Source organism: Coregonus lavaretus (genome assembly GCF_964263955.1).
Source record: "Coregonus lavaretus genome assembly, chromosome: 39".
NCBI lineage: Eukaryota > Metazoa > Chordata > Actinopteri > Salmoniformes > Salmonidae > Coregonus > Coregonus lavaretus.
The window spans coordinates 10,798,753-10,806,252 of NC_140026.1; the positions used below are offsets into that span (position 1 = coordinate 10,798,753).

At 43.6% G+C, this 7,500-nt stretch overlaps 1 protein-coding gene across 1 annotated transcript in view; it reads left to right on the forward strand.

Annotated features, from left to right (window-relative positions):
- LOC311112705 (transcriptional-regulating factor 1-like) overlaps positions 1–7,500 on the forward strand; it is a gene marked incomplete at both ends in the record, with an annotated part of 17,708 nt that overhangs the window by 8,263 nt on the left and 1,945 nt on the right. The window lies entirely within an intron of this gene.

Consider the following 7,500-nt stretch of genomic DNA (forward strand, 5'->3'; position numbering starts at 1 on the left):
ACAGACGATAAACAGGATATACAGACAGACGATAAACAGGATATACAGACAGACGATAAACAGGATATACAGACGATAAACAGGATATACAGACAGACGATAAACAGGATATACAGACAGACGATAAACAGGATATACAGACAGACGATAAACAGGATATACAGACAGACGCTAAACAGGACATACAGACAACATATGTTGAAGCAGAGTTTACACAAATCCACATGCGGTTGTACACTGTAAGCTAAGATCTACAGGATACACTATAAACACTAAGCAACATTATAAATGATGTATGTAAATTATGTAACCATTTTACAGGATGATGTGCGGTGGGGGAAATGTGTAAATGAAAAGAGTCACATGAGGATGTGCAGAGAGCAATGTGCTGTTCTAGTGCAGGGTCCCTTGTCCATGAATGAGAAGATCATCAATGTGCTGTTCTAGGATGATAGTGCAGAATGCAGTGGAGAGCAAAGCAACCCCTGCGTCACTCCTATCACTGCACGAAAAGCGGAGTTTCTGGGTGAAATCGGATCTGCTATATTCCCGTGAAATTTGAGGTGCACGGTCGTGGGCGGGACTTTCCCAATGCGAGTGTGCGGACTCTTGTAGACCTCTGGGCATCCCCGACCACTTTTGTGATACGGGAATTTCTGGGATAGTACATTTCCAATTAGGTTTTCATACAGCATGGTACGTATAATTAGTGCGGCAGGTAGCCTAGCGGTTAGAGCGGTTGGGCCAGTAACCGAAAGGTTCGAATCCCAGAGCAGGCAAAGTGGAAATATCTGCCCATTTTGCCATTGAGCAAGGCAGTTAACCCCCAACAACAACTGCTCCCCTGGCGCCGATGACTAAGGCGGCCTCCCGCACCTCTCTGATTCAGAGGGGTTGGGTTAAATGTTGAAAACACATTTAGGTTGAATGCATTCAGTTGTGCAACTGACTAGGTATTCCCTTTCTCTAATATGTTACTGGAAATATCCGCACCGCGCATGTAATGTAAATTCTCAACTGCCAGAGGCGAGTGCCTCTCTACCTCATGTCATGGAAGAGAAGCCCGGAGAAAAGATGCCAACTCTGTGTCTCCTTATTCATCCTGTTTTCAGGTTTGTAACATTTATAAACACTGTTTCATTTTCAAAAGCTAGAGATAAGATGTTTATCTAAACTGTGATGAGTCTGCTGGTAATTTTGATGTATACTTTTAAGTGTTTTGCCCGAGTGAAAAACAACTGCGATTTTCTTATTCATATGAGTGTAGCCAAGCTAAGCTAACTACCTTTGTATGTAAGTTAATGAGCACAAGATGGCATCTCAGATGATTTTTTATTTATGTTATAAATGTTTGTACATATGAACAACATTGTATGAACAACACTAATTATATTTAATTTGTATCTTAACAGTTGCATGCTAATTGCAATCCGCTAACATTAGCTAGCTCAGCACTAGAAAACCTACCATTTCTCCCTACTAGCTAGCTACTCTTAGCTTATGTTGTTGTTGGCTAGCGGTTCACGGGTTTTTGTTACATTTAAAACACAGGCCTCTTCTGTAATTTGTTTGTACTGTTGTACAAACTGTTGTTGTCCATATAATGCATGGGTGTATATTAAGTGGTTTTGCATAGCACCATCTTTAGTGATAAAGTAGGTAACACTAGCTAGGTAACTAGCTAGCTAACTAACCCGGTTCAAACCCTGATGGGTCATACTGTACATACACACCTAGTAAGACATACATTTTTTGCAAAGGCAATTAGCTAGTAAATTTCTTCTAGAGATTGTTGAATTGAGTTGTAACATTTATACAAACGTAACACTTTTGCATTCTCTCTTGACACACAGATTTTTATCTCCCAGCTCAAGGTGTCTGTGCGATGTCAAAAGAGCAAAGAACACGTCACCCGGATGTTAATGTTGTGTAAAATGTTCTCTATTCATTCAAACACTGAAAAAGAGTGAAACTCTCAAAGGTATACTCAGTGCACATTTTACATACAATAGCAAGGCTCTGCGAAAGGTGGCCTAGCCACCAAAACAACAGAAAATTTACCTTGTGCTTGTATCCGTTGCAGGTTCTCGTGTCGCCTATTTACCAGACCGTGAGGCGGCCGTATCTCTCAGGTTTACCTGGGAACAGAAGGGACACAATCTTGGAGAACCATGCAAAGAAGGGTCACCAAGAGGAGAGAGAGAGAGTAAACCTTTTTGTAAAAGTAAGTTTCTGTGTAACACTAGGTCTGTTACTCCTGTGTTACTCCTGGTCCTCGGAAGAAAAAAGGGCAGACATGGTCCTATTTCATGTTTCAAGTTCTAGATTTGAGTCTAGAAGAGTAGAATGAAAACAATAGTTGAATTCCACCCACCTGGTCTAGAGTGGCTGCTATATCCCTGTAGTTCCATTAATCACCTGGTCTAGAGTGGCTGCTATATCCCTGTAGTTCCATTAATCACCTGGTCTAGACTGGCTGCTATATCCCTGTAGTTCCATTAATCACCTGGTCTAGAGTGGCTGCTATATCCCTGTAGTTCCATTAATCACCTGGTCTAGAGGCTGCTATATCCCTGTAGTTCCATTAATCACCTGGTCTAGAGTGGCTGCTATATCCCTGTAGTTCCATTAATCACCTGGTCTAGAGGCTGCTATATCCCTGTAGTTCCATTAATCACCTGGTCTAGAGTGGCTGCTATATCCCTGTAGTTCCATTAATCACCTGGTCTAGAGTGGCTGCTATATCCCTGTAGTTCCATTAATCACCTGGTCTAGAGTGGCTGCTATATCCCTGTAGTTCCATTAATCACCTGGTCTAGAGTGGCTGCTATATCCCTGTAGTTCCATTAATCACCTGGTCTAGAGTGGCTGCTATATCCCTGTAGTTCCATTAATCACCTGGTCTAGACTGGCTGCTATATCCCTGTAGTTCCATTAATCACCTGGTCTAGAGGCTGCTATATCCCTGTAGTTCCATTAATCACCTGGTCTAGACTGGTTGCGATATCCCTGTAGTTCCATTAATCACCTGGTCTAGAGTGGCTGCTATATCCCTGTAGTTCCATTAATCACCTGGTCTAGAGTGGCTGCTATATCCCTGTAGTTCCATTAATCACCTGGTCTAGAGGCTGCTATATCCCTGTAGTTCCATTAATCACCTGGTCTAGACTGGCTGCTATATCCCTGTAGTTCCATTAATCACCTGGTCTAGAGGCTGCTATATCCCTGTAGTTCCATTAATCACCTGGTCTAGAGGCTGCTATATCCCTGTAGTTCCATTAATCACCTGGTCTAGAGGTTGCTATATCCCTGTAGTTCCATTAATCACCTGGTCTAGACTGGCTGCTATATCCCTGTAGTTCCATTAATCACCTGGTCTAGAGGCTGCTATATCCCTGTAGTTCCATTAATCACCTGGTCTAGAGGCTGCTATATCCCTGTAGTTCCATTAATCACCTGGTCTAGAGTGGCTGCTATATCCCTGTAGTTCCATTAATCACCTGGTCTAGAGGCTGCTATATCCCTGTAGTTCCATTAATCACCTGGTCTAGAGTGGCTGCTATATCCCTGTAGTTCCATTAATCACCTGGTCTAGAGGCTGCTATATCCCTGTAGTTCCATTAATCACCTGGTCTAGACTGGCTGCTATATCCCTGTAGTTCCATTAATCACCTGGTCTAGACTGGCTGCTATATCCCTGTAGTTCCATTAATCACCTGGTCTAGAGTGGCTGCTATATCCCTGTAGTGCCATTAATCACCTGGTCTAGACTGGCTGCTATATCCCTGTAGTTCCATTAATCACCTGGTCTAGACTGGTTGCTACATCCCTGTAGTGCCATTAATCACCTGGTCTAGAGGCTGCTATATCCCTGTAGTTCCATTAATCACCTGGTCTAGAGTGGCTGCTATATCCCTGTAGTTCCATTAATCACCTGGTCTAGACTGGTTGCTACATCCCTGTAGTGCCATTAATCACCTGGTCTAGAGGCTGCTATATCCCTGTAGTTCCATTAATCACCTGGTCTAGACTGGTTGCTACATCCCTGTAGTGCCATTAATCACCTGGTCTAGAGGCTGCTATATCCCTGTAATTCCGGTAATCACTAATTGCTGTATTTTGTTGGAACACTAATTGACTCTGTATTAAAACGGCATTGACTGTTTTATTGAAAATAACAGTAATCGTGAGCTTGGTGCACGTTTCCTACTCTAGACCACATGCCTCTAGCTCTGTGCAATGACAGTACCACATGCAAAACTTGTAGTATATCGCGTTTGATTATATCTACCTTTGGGTAGGTGTTTGTGGGTGATGCATCCAGTGCATGTAGCCAGGCATGTGGGAGCCCCTTTCAACCAGGTGGATGGAATTCAACTATTGTTTTTACAATAGTCCAATAATACCAATAATCTCAGTCATTTTTACAAGATAATCAAAAACGGTTTGAGGGAACTGCAATCAAGGTAAGTGATAAGGTTGGATCTCCTCTTTGCTATCTCTCAGTCTGGGCTTGGTAGGTTTGGTGGGGTTAAAGTTCAGATTCTATATGAATTACATGTCCATTCTGGTGTTCGAATTCCTAATTCTATGATTACTTGTACAGTATATGAATATGCATGACTTGAATCTGTTGCATTCGCTCACTGTGTTCTATTGGTTCTAAAAGCACGGTTGCGAGTGCTTGCAGAGGGCGAGAGAGACATTTGGAGAGGAGTTAAATGTGGGCCTGATGAGGGCGGATGGACTGCAAAACGGCAAACCGGTGTGCTTCGTCAAGCCCCCCCCCCCCCCCCCCTACTTCCGGAGTGAGGCGCTCACTGCCCTTAGTCAAGAACCGCTTGGAGAGGGATCAGAGCTACTTGACGAGTCACAGCACATGGACCGTGTCTGGGGAGTTTTCATCAAGGCAACCTATATCCCACGGACCCCTCAACTGTATAGCCACCCCAATGGAGGCTTGCCCTGGACCAAGCTGGATGACTCCTGTCAGTACTGTGCTTGATTCTTTTGAAAACACTTATTATTGCTCTTTGAATTTTGAATATTCTCATTCATATTCCTCTCTATGAGGTACGTCCCCCCCACCCCTCATTTAACCCATGTTAGCAGGTAAGTACCACATTTGACATTCAAAGATTAATAAAAGTTATTTCAAAAGAATCGAGCAGAGTACTGGCAGGATTCATCCAGCTTGGTCCAGGGCTAGCCTCCATGGGGGTTACTTTAGTTTCAGGCCCTGATTAACCTTAAATGCAGATACTATTATCTGCCTTCTCCGGCACCACTGAAATGAATTGTCATCCTTCAAGAAGTGCATTTGTGTGTTTTAGTCAAGGAACTAAGAGTTGTTTTAGTATAGCGATGTCGTGAGGTGCTGGAAAAACTTTGATAGTGGTGCTTGGATTTTTTGTTGTTGAAAAGATGTAGGAACCTTGATGTGTGATAATAATTATAATTATTGTTATTATAATAATTATAATAATATTAATAATAACACAAATAATTAAAAGTAATTTATTCATTCATTCATTAAATAATGAATTGTGTTTTTAATATACCAGTGACAGCCACTAAGCCAAGCTAGCAATGACTAGCATTAGCATTCAGTGGGGCAGATAAGCATGCGCAACCTTGAGCTACGTGTGCGGCCATTTACTGACATTTATGGTAGAGACGTGGGCGGAGGTGTATTGCGACTGACGTCAAAGGCGTGCACTGGAATTTCAGGTAAGTGGGTGGAGGCGTGTGGTCGTTTCTGGGGATTTACTGAACCGTTTCCAGACGTATACATGTCCGTCCGTCCGCGCACAAAAGCGGTCCGTTATCTGGGGTTTACAGGAGGGTGCAGGGACAAACGCTGTTGGGACACGTGGCCACAAATTTCCAGAAACTACGTTTTCAGACTTGTGCACTGGAGTGTTTGACCCGTAAAGGTAAAAATGAGCCTTTGCATATAGTGTGTACTGAGGGACAGTGAGTCTTGAGAGATACTGTATCTCTCCAGCTTTACCTGTCCTGTTGGTCAGGAAGTCAGCGACACACACCGACAGATGGAGTCAGATACGTTCAGCCGGGTTAGTTTGTCCTGCAGCAGCTTTGGGATGGGATGATGGTGTTGAATGCAGAGCTGAAGTCCACAAATAGTATCTGTATGTCGAGGTGCTGAACCTCTGACCTCTCACCCATATCTCCACTCATCTACCTGTTCCATGACCTCTGACCTCTCACCCATATCTCCACTCATTTACCTGTTCCATGACCTCTGACCTCTCACCCATATCTCCACTCATCTACCTGTTCCATGACCTCTGACCTCTCACCCATATCTCCACTCATCTACCTGTTCCATGACCTCTGACCTCTCACCCATATCTCCACTCATCTACCTGTTCCATGACCTCTGACCTCTCACCCATATCTCCACTCATTTACCTGTTCCACGACCTCTATGCTGATTCTTCACACACTAAATAAAACAGACTGTTAGCTGTCATAGACTTACTTCCACTGTATAATACAGTACTGTAGTCCAAACCCACTATACAGTACTGTAGTCCAAACCCACTATACAGTACTGTAGTCTAGACCCACTATACAGTACTGTAGTCCAGACCCACTATACAGTACTGTAGTCTAGACCCACTATACAGTACTGTAGTCCAGACCCACTATACAGTACTGTAGTCCAAACCCACTATACAGTACTGTAGTCTAGACCCACTATACAGTACTGTAGTCTAGACCCACTATACAGTACTGTAGTCCAAACCCACTATACAGTACTGTACTCTAGACCCACTATACAGTACTGTAGTCTAGACCCACTATACAGTACTGTACTCTAGACCCACTATACAGTACTGTAGTCTAGACCCACTATACAGTACTGTAGTCTAGACCCACTATACAGTACTGTACTCTAGACCCACTATACAGTACTGTAGTCCAGACCCACTATACAGTACTGTAGTCTAGACCCACTATACAGTACTGTAGTCTAAACCCACTATACAGTACTGTACTCTAGACCCACTATACAGTACTGTAGTCTAAACCCACTGTCAGTTCAGTTCACCTTTGTCTCAGTATCAGAACAAACTATTGTCAGCCAACAAAAGGTTCTAGCGATTTAACTTGGAATACTATTTAATTATTGAACTAGGCAAGTCAGTTAAGAACAAATTCTTATTTACAGTGACGGCCTACACCGGCCAAACCCGGACGACGCTGGGCCAATTGTACGCCGCCCTATGGGACTCCCAATCACAGCCGGTTGTGATACGGCCTGGAATCGAACCGGGGGGTCTGTAGTGACGCCACAAGCACTGAGATGCAGAGCCTTAGACCGCTGCGCCACTCGGGAGCCCCACATTAGTGCTGTTTTATACAGGGTGTATTAGGCTATTAGTAGACGGTGCAGTGTGTGTGTTTCAGAGTCAGAGCAGGTTCTTTACAGGGAGTATTTCAAGTGAACCACACGACCTAACCCTAACCCAC